The sequence below is a fragment of the Cervus elaphus genome, chromosome 21 (assembly GCF_910594005.1).
Source record: "Cervus elaphus chromosome 21, mCerEla1.1, whole genome shotgun sequence".
Classification (NCBI taxonomy): domain Eukaryota; kingdom Metazoa; phylum Chordata; class Mammalia; order Artiodactyla; family Cervidae; genus Cervus; species Cervus elaphus.
Window position 1 is genome coordinate 39,045,545 of NC_057835.1, and position 16,391 is coordinate 39,061,935.

The window sequence follows — 16,391 nt, forward strand, 5'->3', positions numbered from 1 at the left end:
GTAATTATACCATAGACAAAAAACTAATTCTAATTGAATGTTAAATGTCACTGTTCTTAGAAATATATTTACCATTTCTCATCATGGGGGTTTGCTCACTGGCCCAGATTTGTTCGGGGTCCAGATACCAGCCATTTGCCAGGCCTTTCTCTTTCTCTGGACTCTTCTTCACATCTCTTTGTATAAAATTTTCCCTCTATCCGTTCCCAAGGTGCCAGTGGACTTGGTGTGCAAGTCCACAAGGGGATTTGCCTGTAATAATTGATAGTCCATGATGTTTTCCAAGACAAAACAGTGGTTCTTTCTCGAAGAGGATGTATTGCTTTCTCATAGTCCAACTGGCATGAGATTGTATCCAGGTTACACAGACTTGGTCTTTACCTTCATTGGGCTTGCAGTCTATCAGAAGCAAACGTAAGAACCCTGTTTTTCCTCTAGTGGCCAGTATAGTGATTCTGCCCTGGCTCAAACAGTCCATGTTTCCTTATGAACTATTTGGAACGGAAAGGTGATGGGCAGAGGCAAGATTCCTGAAGGTGAAAGGGTGAGGGTGGCACTTCTGAAGTGAGGAATGGCATGTAGGCTGTGGTTTTGCTGAACTAGGGGAGCTGGGCCATTCTGCCTCCTTTATTACCCAGAGATACTTTGAGTCTCTGATTCTAATCACTGGGTTTATTTTTTGCAGACTCCAGGACTTGAGCTATTTGGTTCTTTTCCCACTCTCTCCTTTTGTTTTCTAGCAGTGAGCACTCAGTATGTCAGAATAAGAGGATCCTAAAAAGGAGATCAACCAGGTCAGTAAACGAGGCATATATAGAGAGTGAAGACAGATGGCAGTTTGCACCAGGTAGGCAGGAAGTTAGACTGAAGGAGTACTGGGAGTGGTCTTCTGGAAACAGGGAAGATTTGGAGATTTAGACAGACAGGGGCAGGCAGGGCAGGCAGGATTAGAGTCACCCAGCCATAGGATCAAATGCTATAGTTTAAAGTTTAGGAAGAGGTCTGTCTTAAGTAGCTAGCAAGAGTTCAGACCAATTGAGACATAGGTCTGTGTTGGGAAAACCACGTGATGGTCACGTAATCAACTCAGGGATTCAGACACAGTGGGGGAGACCATTTCCTGTACCATCATCAAATTACCAACATCTCTTTCTGAACTTCTACTAAAGCTTACTACCAGGACTCTTAGCGCCTCGTATCCTTTCAATCCATTTGTTCTTTGGTTTTTTGATAAAAGGCAAATCTGATCATATCACTCATCCATCTAAAACCCTTAAATGATTTCCCACTTTTCTTTGGGTAAAGGCCTAAATCTTGAACTTGGGGGCTACAGTATTCCTCCTTCATTCCCAAAACATCACTAGTATAAAGTTGTTGTTCATAACAGGCTCGGGTCAGTCTGCCCCCTGCCTGCCGGTGTCATCTCAGGCCCACACACCCCTCCTTGGCTGCTACAATTTCTGGTTTTCTTTTAGTTCCACTCAAGTGTCTGGGGTCCTGTGCCCTGAGGCCTGTGCAGGTAGTTATTCAGATGCTTTCTTCCAGTTTCTTAACTCTTCCTCATGTCTCTCATCTCTGGTCAGAAGTCACTTGTTCAAAGAAATCTTGGAGTCCCAGAGTATAGCATGTTTCTTCATTCTTCTCTTTTCTAGCAGTTTTCTGTTTTTCCTTAAAAAATCATATTTTTAGTTAAAAAACTTTTTTTTTAATCAGACTATATTTGCTTTATAGTGTTGTGTTGGTTTCTACTGTACAGCAAAATGAATCAGCCATGTGTATACACATTTGTGAAAGTGTCACTCAGTCATGTCTGATTCTTTGTGACCCTATGGACTATAGCCAGTCAGGCTACTCTGTTCATGGCAAGACTATTAGAGTGGGTAGCCATTCCATTCTCCAGGAGATATTCATGACCCAGGGATTGAACCCAGGTCTCTCGCATTGCAGGCATATTCTTTACCATCTGAGCCACCAGGAAAATCCCCGTGTATACATGTATCACCTCCCTTTTGGACTTCCTTCCCACCACAGTGCACCAAGTAGAGTTTCCTGTGCTATACAGTAGGTTCTCATTAGTTATCCATTTTTACATAGTACTGGGGCTTCCCAGGTGGCGCTAGTGGTAAAGAACCCGCTTGCCAATGCAGGAGCCATAAGAGACTCATGTTTGATCCCTGGATTGGGATGATCCCCTGGAGGAGGGCTTGGCAACTCACTCCAGTATTCTTGCCTGGAGAATCCCATGATCAGAGGAGCCTAGCTGGCTACACAGTCCATAGGGTCGCAAAAGAGTCAGATATGACTGAAGATGTGTTAATCCCAATCTCGCAGTTGCTTCCACCTTCCCTCCCCCTTGGTATCCATATATTTGTTCTCTATGTCTGTGTCTCTATTTCTGCTTTGCAAATAGGATCATCTGTACCATCTTTCTAGATTCCACATATATGCATTAATGTACAATATTTTTCTCTTTCTGATTCACTTTACTCTGTATGACAGTCTGTAGCTGTTTTCTCCTTTGTAGCATTTACCCCAATTCTGCTGTTAAATAGTGGGTAATTACTTGTCAAATGTCATTTTCCTGTGTGAGAATATCACTTCAGTAAAGACAGGGACCTTCTTTCTTCTTCACTACTTTATTCGTCATACCTCTGCACCTCCAGGTGCATAGCTGATGCTCATTGTTTATTTGTTGATCCAGTGGTGGATGGAACTGGGCCCTGAGTTAGGTTCTAGGTCACCAAACAGCACCAAGAGCACAGTTACTAAGAACTGCTGGCCAGGGTTGGGCAGAGCAGGACAGGAGCAAGTCTGCCTGGTGATGAACTGCCAGCCCATTGCTGTTGTTGTTGTTCAGTTACTAAGTTGCGTCCAACTTTTTGTGAGCCCATGAACTGCTGCATGCCAGGCCTGTCTGTCCCTCACTATTTCCCGGAGTTTGCAGAAGTTAATGTCCATTGAATCGGTGATGCTATCCAGCCATCTCATCCCCTGCTACCCTCTTCACCTTTTGCCTTCAATCATTCCCCAGCATCAGAGTCTTTTCCAATGAGTCGACAGTTTATATCAGGTGGCCAAAATATTGGAGCTTCAGCTTCAGCATCAGTTCTTCCAGTGAGTCCTAGGGATTGATTTCCTTTAGGATTGACTGGTTTGATCTTGCTATTTTACACCCACATAATCTTCACATTCTTCTTGACAAGGGTCAGGTGGTCCTAGAAGCTGGCATAGAAGAGAGTTAGTAAACAGAGGTCCATGGTTTGCCACTGCTAAGGATGGAGACAGTTGGTGGAATGAGATCCAGATGAGGCAGAACATGGTACTTCCAATAGAATTTGTCTCTCACCCCTATTTCAGAACATACTCAGCCTCATAACTTTACAGAAGTCTGGCTAGACCAGTGTTCTCCAATAGAATTTGATGTGATGATGGAAAAATTCTATATTTGTGCTCACCAGTAGTAGCCAGTAGCCATGTAAGCTGAGGGACCCTTGAAATTGACTTGTAAGACTGAGAAATTAAGTTTTAAATTTAAATAGTCATCTACAGCTGCTGGTTACCGTATGAGTCAATGCTAGTGCTGAGCTAGATTATTATTAGCGTGAATTACTTTAGGAAACCCTAAGCTTCAAAAGCAATATGGTTTAAATTCTGGAAACAATGCATTTATAACCAGTGTTGGCCTCCAGTTAACCATGTATTAACATGTCTGGAGTCCAGTGCCTGTTTTGACACTGATGAAGTTCTTCCAGTGCGTTCTAGCAAAGGATCTCCCATGTCTTGTTTCTATCCATAGGAATTGTTCTTATTGAAGGCATTTCTTCCTCTATGTGAACTGGACAAAATGGAAAATATTATAGAAAAGTAGAACATTATCTTTGTAAGTACCAGTGTAATGTGACCTTAAATGCTTTCTCACGCTAAGATTTTCCAACATGGATTATTTTTTTTCTTTTTTTGTTCCCTCACCTTTTCTCTCCCTCTCCCTCTGTTCTTATTTCCTTTCTAACCTCTAAAATGACAGATGTGACACTGTGTCTTTTAGCAAGTTCCTTTACTTTCATGTATTGATTTCTTTATTTTGTGCTTATTTACAAAATCTGTTTTATCAGTTCAGATCATTAACAAAAACCAATCAAAGAGCAGTTCAGCTCATTAGCAAAAAAAAAAAAAAAAAAAATCTGAAATGGTGATAGCTCTTTACAGACCAATTGATACATTTTTGGAGATTTAACAGATATAATTATTTCAGTATTTAATATGCAAAAAAATGTAAGGTGAACACTGAACTGTTTCTTTCTTTCTTTTTTCTTCCTCACAGCTTTCACCTAGATAACATTATAGTCTTTCTTAATCCTTTGAAAGTTCTCATGGGACTGGATCTCTTGAATTCTTATCCTGTTTTTCACAAATGAAAAGCTTTCCAATAAGCTAATACCAGAAGGAGCAAGTGGTGTTTAGAAGGAAAAAGTCTGAAACATAATAGTAAAGTAACATTTGGAAAGAGATGATCCATTGTTAGCCCTTTCCCCCAGTCTGTATAGAACAAATGTGTCTAGGGGCTTTCTGGCTAAATGTCTCCAGTTCATAAAATCACAATTATTAATCAGACTCTCATTAAATATTAATTTACTTTGGAGATAAATGTCATTTTAAATTTGGAATCCTAGTCTTTTCTAAATCTAAGGAGAGCATTTTCATTAAGTTTTGTAGAAACGAGTGCACATAGAAAGCTCAGAAGCTGTTAAAAAGCTACTTCTTAAACTTGACTTCTGGTTTTATTCAGGCCCAGCAAAATACTTGGTTTCCAGCATAATAAGCATAGTTTGTAATCATGTATATATTCAGCTGAAGTAGAACATTATACTGAGAGTTTTTGCCTTTATTTTTAATCCAGGGAGCCGTTTTCTTGCAGGTATTTTATGGCATTTGGAACACAGTGCTTGTAGTAAATATTGTTGAATGAATGAGTTAAATAATTCATCATATTCATTATTTCATTTAAGATCTTAAAGAGCTTTCAAAATTTCAGATGGTGGCTAAGGCTACCAGTCTCATAAACGAAGACTGTATTCTACAAAGCCTCATGAATTAAGACTTCTTCATCACTGGCTGGTATTGCATACCTCTCTCTTCCTTACATCAGTATGTTCAAATCAGGTAGGAAGGCTTAATTAGGTTTAAGATAGTTAAGTTCATAATATTTTCTGAGCCTGTAAATAGGAGACACAGGAGACATGGGTTCAATGCCTGGGTTAGGAAGATCCTAGTAGGAAATGGCAACTTACTCCAATATTCTTGCCTGGGAGATCCCATGGACATAGGAACCTAAGGGGCTACAGTCCTTGGTGTCTAAGGGTCGGATACGACTTAGTAACTAAACCACCACCACCAACCACATACAACACATGCTAAAGGCACAAATCCAAAAGTTTCTGTAATTCTGTTGCAGTAATCCAATGAGTTTTTTGGGAGCAAGGGTGCCTTTACACAATTTTGTACCCTCTGCACTCAGTATATATCTAATAGCCAAGGAACACTTTGTATTGAAAGGAGGGGAATGAGAAAGGAATCATGGACCTAAATCAGTATGTGTTACTTGAAGCTATGATCTCCTATTCTGACTGTTATTAGAATAGTATAAATTACAGATTTATGTTGTAGTCAGGAATCATTAATAATTAGGTTCAACTCATCAGTACTTATACATTTAACTGGGTGTGAAATAACTAGATGTCTCCTGCTTCACATTTTTTCTCTTCATCGTTCTAATTGTAGATTTATTTCTGAAGCTCTAAGGTGTCAGGGTCTAGTGGAAAGAACATGGATTTAGGAACTAAGAGACTTGGCCTCTAGTCTTGATCCTGAGTGGACCCTGGAAAGATCATTTAAACTTACTAATGTTGCCCTTTCAAATATTGTGAATTTTATATTTTTAACATTTAAAAAATATTTTAAAGCATCCATTTTGACTGTGGATCTCAATACTAAGATTAATAGCATCTCTTTTAAAGCCACACACTAAAGTTTATGTTCAGTTTTGTGAAAACTTATAACTGTGGAAATAATTGCCATCCCAACATATCCACAAGAAAATTATTCCATTTAATATATTTTATACATCTAAGCTAATGGGTAGACATAGTATTACAGGAATTATCTGAGATTCATTCTTTCCTTCTCTATTGTGCTAAAAATATTGCACAATATTGGTCTCATATTTCTATATATTTATTGAATTGAGGCACTCAGAATCATGCCATTCAAGGAAAACCCCCAGAATCTTAGAAGATTAAGAACATGGGCTTTGAGTCGAGACATTGCTGGACTGGTATCCTGGAACAAACACTTGGTGGTTATGTCATCTTGAACAAGGTACATACATTTTGGAACCTCAGTTTCTTTATCTATAAATCAAAGATACTAATCTCCCCCCCTCAAGGAGGATTGAGAATTAATGAGAATTCTCATGAGAATTAAGTGGAATAAACACAGTGGCTGTGCGTAATAATCCCTCAATATGTGGTAGGTGATAAAAATGCTAATTATTAACCAAAGTCACAAAGCAAGTGAGATCATAACTTTGGCTGTCCTTCAACTACAACTCCAAGAATATCCCTACCTTCTAGGAAATACAGATTTTACTTACGGACATTTTGAACTTAAGCTGAAACAAAATTCAAGTGGCAAATCTCAAACCCGTAGCAATAGCTGGTTTTACACTGACATTCTCTTTTATTCAATGGTCAGAGGAGACTGGTCAGCCACGGTTCATAAGGTCACAAAGAGTTGGGCCTGACTGAAGCAACTTAGCATGCATGACTGCCCTTTTATTGTTATCCTGACTACCTGAGGCTTGCAAAGGTGAAAGAGAGTGTTTTAAATATCTCCATCTCTAAAACCTGTATAACTAGTTTTTTTCTTAAAGAAAAAAATAATAGAATAACATTAAAGAAAAACTGAAAAAGGTTGGGGGGGTGGAATTGGTAATTTCACCATCCTTAACCACTCTACTCCTTTTAGTGAAAACAATGACTTTGCTTTATTTCTGAATATTTTCACTCTTCGCTCAGGTTACACTCCCAGTTATACTGTTGCAGTCATAATTTTTATGAGTTGTCCACACTGTTTTCCACATTATTTATTTCAAGACTGTTTCATCTGGTACAAGTCACATAAACTCAGGGCTTCAATCGGTCATTCTATGGTCCCTAATTGTCATATTTGTATTTTTGAAAATGTTGATGGAATACAATGAGCTCATTTTTTCTGCATCAAGCGCTTTGATATTTTCTTATCAATTTGTGCTAAATTATATTATTAGCAGTAAATTTAACATCCTAAGATTCATAGATGCTCGTAGATCATCCCATCCATCTGCCTTACATTCTTACCATTAATTATTTATTATCCTTGTAGCTCCCTAGCATTTTCTACACCAGAGACACATGGTAGATTGAGAAAGAGGGCAGAGGCACAGGGAGGAATATTTATAAAGTGCCATACACAGATGGATGCTTAATAGATACTGTTTAATGATCCTCACTGATGACAAAGGCAAATGGAAAACATTATTCATAAGGGATGCGGACGTGATGTTTATAGCTCAGTGAACCTCTTCCCTTTTCTATTTAATGCACAGGGGAGCGGGTAAATCAAGCATACAATTATTTGTGACACATTCTGATGTTTTAAATTGGATTCATTAATGAAGGGTACCATTGATTTGTTAGAAGCTGTTTGTTTTTTTTTTAATGCTAAAATTGAGAACACAATATTTTGAATATGCACCATCAGGAAAAGAAGTAAGGATATCAATGGGTGTGGCCACACGGAATCCAAAGGTTAATTAGTTGTGTAGTTGTCTGCTTTGAGTCTGAAGATGTGGCCACCTGTACATTGTGACTTAGATACCTTGGGAAGGGTTTCTGCCTTTCACCTTAAGTTACTTTCCCAGCACAAGTACTGGTCTGCTTGTATCTCCATTACTATAGAGTCATTCCTTTGACTATTATTATTTTTTAAATTTAGGTATGGCAAAAACCATCACAGTATCTCAATAATGAAGGGGACAACAGAGGATGAGATGGTTGGATGGCATCACCGACTCAGTGGACATGAGTTTGAGTAAACTCTGGGAGTTGGTGAGGGACAGGGAGGCCTGGCGTGCTGCAGTCCACGGGGTTGCAAAGAGTTGGACACGACTGAGTGACTGAACTGAACTGAATTATCCTCCAATTAAAATAAATTGATTAAGAAATAAAGTAAAAATTAAAAAAAAGAAGAAAAGTCTTTATTTTTAATTGAAGGATAATTGCTTTACAATAGTGTGTTGGTTTCTGCCATACATCAACATGAATCAGTCATAGGTACACATATGTCACCTCCCTCTGGAACCTCCCTCCTACCTCCCATCCCACCCCACCCCTCACAGAGCCCTGGTTTGAGTTCCCTGAGGCATACAGCAGTTCCCACTGGCTATCTATTTTACAGATGGAGTGAGTATATCTCTCCATTTGTCCCACAGTCTCCTTCCCCTACCCCTGTGTCCATAAATCTGTTTTCTATGTTTACATCTCCATCAAAGCTCTGCAAATAGGTTCATCAGTACCATCTTTCTAGATTCCATATGTATGCATTAAAATATAATATTTATTTTTCTCTTTATGACTTACTTCACTCCTAGAGCCTATTATACACAGTGAAGTAATTCCTTTGATTATTCTTTGTTGTTGTTGTTTAGTCACTAAGTCATGTCTGACTCTTAAATGACCCCATGAACTGTAGCCCACCAGGCCCTTCTGTCCATGAGACTTCCCAGGCAAGAATATAAGAGTGGGTTGCCATTTCTTTCTCCAAGAGGTCTTCCTGATCCAGGGATTGAACCCATGTCTCCTGCATTGAAGGCTGATTCTTTGCCACTGAGCCAACCCGGGAAGCCCTGATTAAGCTTTACCCACTGTTACAGGCTTCATATGACAATATGAAAGAGAAAAGGTCATCATTGAAGTGTATAAGCTCATCTTTTGAAGAAAAAATTTAGACTTACTAACTTTCATCCTTTATTTTCTTCATCCTTTTATTGGTGGCAATTCTATTATAATGGCTTTTCTGGCTTAAATATTTTTCCTAGGAGTAAGTATAAGCTGAGAAATTGAAAATTCATCTTTGCCAAATTTTAAACTTAAAAATTTGACAAGAGTGAACTTTTTCTTGTTGGAATGTCCAGTGGAATATGTAGATGGGTTGAGGTTACTCAGAAATCTCACAGAACCATGAAATTTAAGGGATAGGAGGCACATTGGCAATAATAAGCAATCTTGTCCATTTCTCAGCAGAACAGATGGTCACCTGGGGTCTGCCTGAACATTAACAGGCCCAGGAGTGCCTTAAGGCAGCAAATTCTACTTTGGGGCAGCAGTAATTCTTAGAGTCTTACTTGTTTTTTGCTTGTTCCCTACATAGTTCCAGAAAATCTATCCTTTATTTTGAGCCCAGGCCTTATTAAAATAAGCAAATAAGGGCCAGGGGAACGTCTAAATAAATTGTAAATCACCATAATTAACTGATGTCGGGTGACGTTAGCCAAAATATGTGGCCAGAAAAAGGATAGCAGTGCTTTGAAATTCATTATTCACTCACTTATTCACTCTGTTGGATAGTCCACAAACATTTGGTAAGCAGTCACACCCGAAAGATACAGATATGGATGAGATGTTCATCCCTTTTAAGAACTCACAGCCCCAAAAAGGTATTTTCACTTAAAGCTCGCATGACACCTTCTCCTCTTTTGCAGCTTTTATTGGCTCTGTAGTTAATTGCTTGTGTATGTTTGTAGCATGTTTATCTACCTCCACTAGGATGTAAACTCTGTGATGTCAGAGATTATACCTTAAGCAAAGTCTCATGAATATTTGCTGAATGAATTAACAAGAAAGAATTCTAAGTGGGATACAATGAGAAAAGCATTGTAATAGATAGGACGAACTTCTAACCCATTATGGCAGAAGCAATGGATTCTCCCTAAACAAGTATTTCTTTTTTTTTTTTAATATTTAATTAATTAATTTGGCTGCACTGGGTCTTAGTTGCAGTGTGCGGGATCTTTAGTTGCAGCATGTGGAATCTATTAATAGTTCCCCGACCAGGCATCAAACTTGGGTCCCTTGCATTGGGAGCTTGGAATCTTAGCCACTGGACTTCTAGGGCAATCCAAAGTTATTTGTTCTTGACTTAATAAAGAGTGAGAGTTTATCAGATGGAGAATGTGGAGAAGAACATTTCATATGAGAAAGTCATGTTGGATTTGGGAAGTGGCATGTAATATGAAGTAGCTGGAAGAAGAAAAGGATTGTTAAATAAATGTTAAATAAAGCAATCATTGACTTTTCCATTCACATAACATAGTATTTATTGTGTGTCTACTGAATGCCAGGCACCTGGGATACAGTGATGAATAAGATCAGACTTGATCCCTGCCCTCAAGAAACTTAGTCTAGTGGAGAGGAGAGGATGGGTATAAATCAAATAATTGAAATACTGTTCCCAACAAATTTAAAACTTCTGTTGAGTGCTCCAGGTAAAGGTATATGCTTATATATATAAGTTCTTAAAATTGAAGGATGACTGTATGGTCAAGAAAGTTGTGTGGTGCTAAGTAAGATATGGGCTTCCCTGGTGGCTCAGATCTGCCTGCAGTGTACAATGTGGGAAACCTGGGTTCAATCCCTGGGTTGGGAAGATCACCTGGAGGAGGGCATGGCAACCCACTTCAGTATTCTTGCTTAGAGAATACTCATGGACGGAGGAGCCTGGTGGGCTATAATCCATGAGGTCGAAAAGAGTCAGACACGACTAAGTGATTAAGCACAGCACAGCAACTAAGATATGATTCTTGGGTTAATATCTGAAAAGGAAGAGGGGAGAAAATAGATGTGCAAATTCCCTGGGGCAGAAGGCGAATGGCATGTGTAAAAGATGGTACTGATGAACCTATTTGCAAGGCAGCAGTAGAGACACAGATATGGAGAACAGATTTGTGGACACCATGGGGGGAGGAGAGGGTGGAATGAATTTAAATGTATGTATTATATGCAAAATTAGATAGCCAGTGGGAATTTGCTGTATGATGCAAGGAGCTCAAATCCAGTGTTCTGTGACAACCTAGACGGGTGGAATGGGATAGGAGGTGGGAAGGAAGTTCAAGAGAGAGGGACATATGTATACCTATGGCTGATTCATGTTGATGTATGGAAGAAACCAACACAATATTGTAAAAAAAATTATTCCAATTAAAATAAATAAATTTATTTTAAAAATTGTAAAAAAAAAAGAAATCAAAGAAAAATCAAAATCAAATCAAAGAACAGAGAGCGACTTCCTTTGTGGTCTAGTGGGTAAAACTCCATGCTTCCATTGCAGGGGATACAGGTTTGATCCCTGGCTAGGGAGCTAAGATCCTGCATGCCCTGAGGTGTGGCCAAAACAGAAAACTAGAACATAGAGGAAGAGGGAGGAAGGTAGTGAACTGCAGAGATAAGTAGAAGTCAGACCTTACAGTCTTTGTGTTGTTCGGTTTCTACCCTGAGACTGGGAAGCATGGACACATCTTCTAGTAGGGATGGTCCATATCTGCCAGTGTCTGGGCTGCAGTGTTCAGAACCAATTGGAGGGGTCCAAAGTGAGTGGAAGGAAGTAGTTATCCTAAACTTTGGCCCTAGGGAAGCAGAACCAAGGAAAGAACAATTCTGTGAAATGCATCCATCTTCCCAAGACCACAGTCAAGTTGCCTGACTATAGTCATTACCCTCTAAAGAAATGAGCAATGTATAGGAGATAACACACTTCACTTTAGTATTGTTTGAATCCAGTCTTTTGACATGGGGAGTAGACAAAGAAACAGAAACTTTTTAAAACTTCCACTAGAAGGTGAAAAGCAAAGAATGATGAGCTGGGGTGTAATGGAAAGAGGCTTATGTAGTAAATCTTCATAAGTCTGTAAATTTCTGCATTCTGGTCCAAGTTTAATCACTATCAGAGAGAGGTCAGCCAAGTCACGTGACTCATTGGATCTCAGTTTTAAAAGCTGTAAATAGGAAAATTGGACCAGATCATCCCCAAGATCCCTTCTGCCAACATACTATGATTCCAGCATCCAAACATGGCGGTATCTAAAGCATAGGGTATATGTTTAAGTCATAGAGACTAGCCTCAAATCAGACTCAGTATTGGAGCTTTTAATAAAAACTCCATTGCCTACCATGTATTTGTTGGGGAGAAGTAAGGGACCAGAATATAATTGAAAAGTATATTTTTACTATGAGACAGAGCCCAATTGAGAAATATCCCTGTGTAGAATCTTACTGCTGAACATTCCAGACCAAACATTGCATGATCTAAAATCTAATTTTATTGGAAGAAACCTAAAGAAAGGTGTTCAAATCCTATCCAGGCTTCATGAACATTTTAAAACTTGGTTTCATAGAGGCTAAATCTAACTGACACCACACACCAAGATGGAATATTAAATTGAAGTCCATCACCCAAATAGAAGGTTGCATCATCCACAGGGAGCTCCAGGTTGTGAATGAAGTTTGTGATTACTTATACCAGAATATTACAGAGTGGCCCGGCCTCATTTCCCATTCCTTTCAGTGGTACCAATCGTTTCTCTGTTTGTTGCCTTTTTTATTTTTCTCATCACCTTTCATCTTTATTCATCCCCTGCACTCTACTGTAACTTTGGGAAGACTTCTGCAAAAGGAGGCATTTAAAAGGACATGTCTTAGACTCCCACATAAAGGGCACTTTTACTGTCACAATAGACTGTCTTCTACCAGCTGAATGGCTGAATGCTCAGATAAAAGCTTGAACCTTTTCTGGTGGGTTATGAAACAGACTGAACATTCCAAGTCACTAAGGTGCATTATAATATTAGTGTTGTATTTTTCAGTTAGAGAAGGACTTTTCATGAGCTATGTCTTATAAAAGGCCATTTTTCTAAAGGCAAAACTAGTGTTTTACTCTCTAATTATAGCAAGTGTATATATAGGAGCTAATTCTTTAAATAGTTCTCTCTTCTGATGAAGAAAATTCATATTACCTATCTAAATAAAATAACTTATTTATAAATTTGGCTAGTCGGAAACATTGATGATATGGAACGGTGCTCATATTGCATATTCTACTTATTGTCTTGTCTTTTCCCCTTCTTACTGCAACACAATGCTTCCTTTGACCACTGAAAGCAAAGCTTTTAGGATTTGGTTTGAGTGTATCTAAAAAAAGCCTGGGTTATATCAAGGATAAAAGTCTTGGATTTTTTTTAAACTGAGGAGTAAATACTTGTGCTAAAATCAAGGAACCTATTGATATTAGCAGCCTTTGACTGCAGAAGTGAAATGCTACTTCCACCTTTCTGAGGACAAGGACAATGTTTCAGTTATCACTAGAACTTGACATATTAAAAGACAACATACAGTATAAATTCATTAGTATTTCTGGCCAAGTTCTCAAGTACTTCAGCATGTATGTTCAGTTTCTTAGGACAGCTGAAAGTTTCCCAGCTATTGCTTTGAAATACTATGGATCTGTCTTTCTCAAACAAATCTGATTTGTTTTTAACTTTTTATAAAAGTATTTTTTTTTCTTTAGTGAATTCTGGAGGTGCTTTTGAAAATTTCAGTGAGTACTAACTTTTTTAAAAGTACTGGCTAAATTTCAACCACATTTCAGCTATAGTGCCTGTCTTTCTAGATAGCTACTGCAAATAATCTTTGTGTCTCTTTGAAACAGAAATAGCTGTTACAAAAAAGAGGCATTTACTGCTTAATACCGTACATGAAAACTTAAGGAAACGCTTGAGAGCTATATATACACAGAGTGATTTAGATTTAAAGGTCTCAGAGCTGCTTGTTTGCAAATGTGTACTCAGCATGTACCAGCAACACAGAAATGAAATGTTAAACATCACTTAAGTCTTTAGAAAGATTTGCTTTTCATCTGTGCAGAATCACACATGGGACTTATCCTGCCTTGCTCCACTAAGGAAGTGTCAAGTATATGACATAATGGTAGTATTTTTTAGACTACAGTAAAAAAAAAAAAAAAAAAAATCACCCCCACTCCCCTGCCTCAGACCTGGAGTCTTAAGCTTTAATTATGATGCCACGATCAGCAAGTTGTGTTTTGTCAGGTTTAGTGCCGAACTGGTGGCAGCTTAATTCCATGCTGCTGGTAGGAGCCTGGTGCAGCTGTTCAGAAACAAGAATGTTTGTTGTTGTTTATTGTTCCAAGAGTCACTTTTTTTCTCTAACAGACTAATGAAGAGATGTTTAGTACATTTGCCCTGGTCGACTGATTGTTGCAAGCTTGACTTTCAATTGATCCAACGAGGTGAAATAAACTAGCAAGCTACCCCAAGAAAAGATTCACTGAGATTCTGCCCTTGACATAAAAATGTGTGTTTAGTTTACAGCTATTTGTGTATATAAATTCTACACAGTTGTATAACATCTCCACAGATTAAACAAGGAATTATTACATTTTATATTAAATTTACATATTAAATTGAATTCCATGATTGATTCTCATGGGATAAAATTATTATGGTAGACATCATTTCACTTATAAAATTAAATGTGGGAAAACAGCACCATGTCCACTTTAATTACTAAAATTAAAAACGTAAATTTTGCGAGCTCTCCAGAGTGACAAGACACAGTGTCTAACCCAAGGGGAATGGACAGATTCATTGTCAGGAATAAAATTAATATGGCAGAAAAGAACATAGATTTAAAATGGAAAGTTAAAAACACTAAATAAAATGAATGAAACTTTTATGATGTTCTGAATGTAGTCTGTTTCAAGCCTTGATAAATATTAAAAGGTTCTTGAAATGAAATATGAAAGCCAACTTTTCTTAAGAAACTGGACATGAAAAAATGTTTTCATGGACTCTGAAGCACTATATTATGTTTATTTCTATCTAAAGTAAGGCTGGTGATTGGAGGGGAAGGGTGATAACAATCACAGAATCATAACAAGAGGAAAAAATCAACCAAGTGTCATAGGACATCAAAGAATAGTAGGCATGGAAATGCCATGGTTTGATATGTAAAGAAACTGAAGCCCAACCAGAAAGGTGAAGGGGATGTTAGAAACAGCCCAGCTGCACCCAGGGTCATAAGCCTCAGAACAGAGCCTCTTTTGTGATTTCATACAACATTCCATACAAAACAACTCAGTTTAGATGTGTTTCTCTTCTTGTGGAGAGAGACATGGTATTTTCAGCTCACAAGGTTTTCTTATTAAGAATGTAGAAAACTTCATGAAGTATATACAAGTCTGAAAAGATGGAGTTTTGCATTTGTGGTTGGTTAAGAGATGGTGAGGTCAGAAAGATCTAGGGAACTAGGTAGGAAGAGAGGGAGAGGAACCAAAGAGAGATAAGCCATGGGTGGGGAAATAGAGCTGGGAAAATGAGAAAAAGAAAAATACAGAGGAAGAAAGAGCAGGGAGAAGGACAGGGGCGGGGGATGGGGTCATAGACAGAAAGGCTCAGAGTTTCTAAGGGACAGTTGAGCAGGGCTTAGGCTCTGCACTTGACCTGAATGACAGGCTTACAAATGTGACCACTTGTGTCCTACAACTCTTCTGAGAGCCTGATTAACTCTCTGAACACTAGTCACAATTCTGCAATGGTCGAGAACTTACATATTGAGCCTCAACTTATATTTGAGCCTCTACTTTTTTTTGCTGGTAAATTTTAAAAATGTTTCTTTTTATTGGAGTATAATTGCTTTGAGCTTCCCTTGTGACTCAGCAGTAAAGAATCCACCTGCAATGTAGGACACAGGGGTTTGATCCCTGGATGGGGAAGATCCCCTGGAGAAGGAAATGGCAACCCACTCCAGTATTGTTGCCTGGAAAATCCCACTGACAGAGGAGCCTGGTGGGCTACAGTCCATGGGGGTCATAAAGAGTCAGACACAACTGAGCAACTAAACGACCGCCAGCACTTGCTGTTGTTGGTCGGTCACTAAGTCATGTAGAACTCTGTGACCCCATGGACTGCAGCACACCAGGCTCTCGTGCCCTTCACTGTCTCTCAGAGTTTGCTCAAATTCATGTCCGTTGAGTCAGTGGATGCTACCTAACCACCTCATCCTTAGCCGCCCCCGTCTCCTTTTGCCTTCAGTCTTTCCCAGCATCAGGGTCTTTCCCAGTGAGTCTTTGCATCAGGTGGTCAAAGTATTGGAGCTTCAGCTTCACATAGTTGCTTTATAACATGTTAGATTCTGCTCTACAGCAGTGAGTCAGCTATACGTATACCTGTATCCCCTCGTTTTTGGATTTCCTTCCCTTTCAGGTAACCACAGAGCATTGAGTAG

At 38.8% G+C, this 16,391-nt stretch overlaps 1 protein-coding gene across 2 annotated transcripts in view; it reads left to right on the forward strand.

Annotated features, from left to right (window-relative positions):
• KCNB2 (potassium voltage-gated channel subfamily B member 2) overlaps window positions 1-16,391 on the forward strand; it is a 440,387-nt gene that overhangs the window by 9,000 nt on the left and 414,996 nt on the right. The window contains exon 1 of one of the 2 annotated variants that reach the window (XM_043880369.1): window positions 3,858-3,880. The exons of the other annotated variant lie outside the window; for it this stretch is intronic. The gene's annotated coding sequence lies outside the window, so the exon portion shown is untranslated. Of the gene's footprint in view, window positions 1-3,857; window positions 3,881-16,391 lie in introns of those variants that run through there. 2 annotated transcript variants of the gene reach the window in all.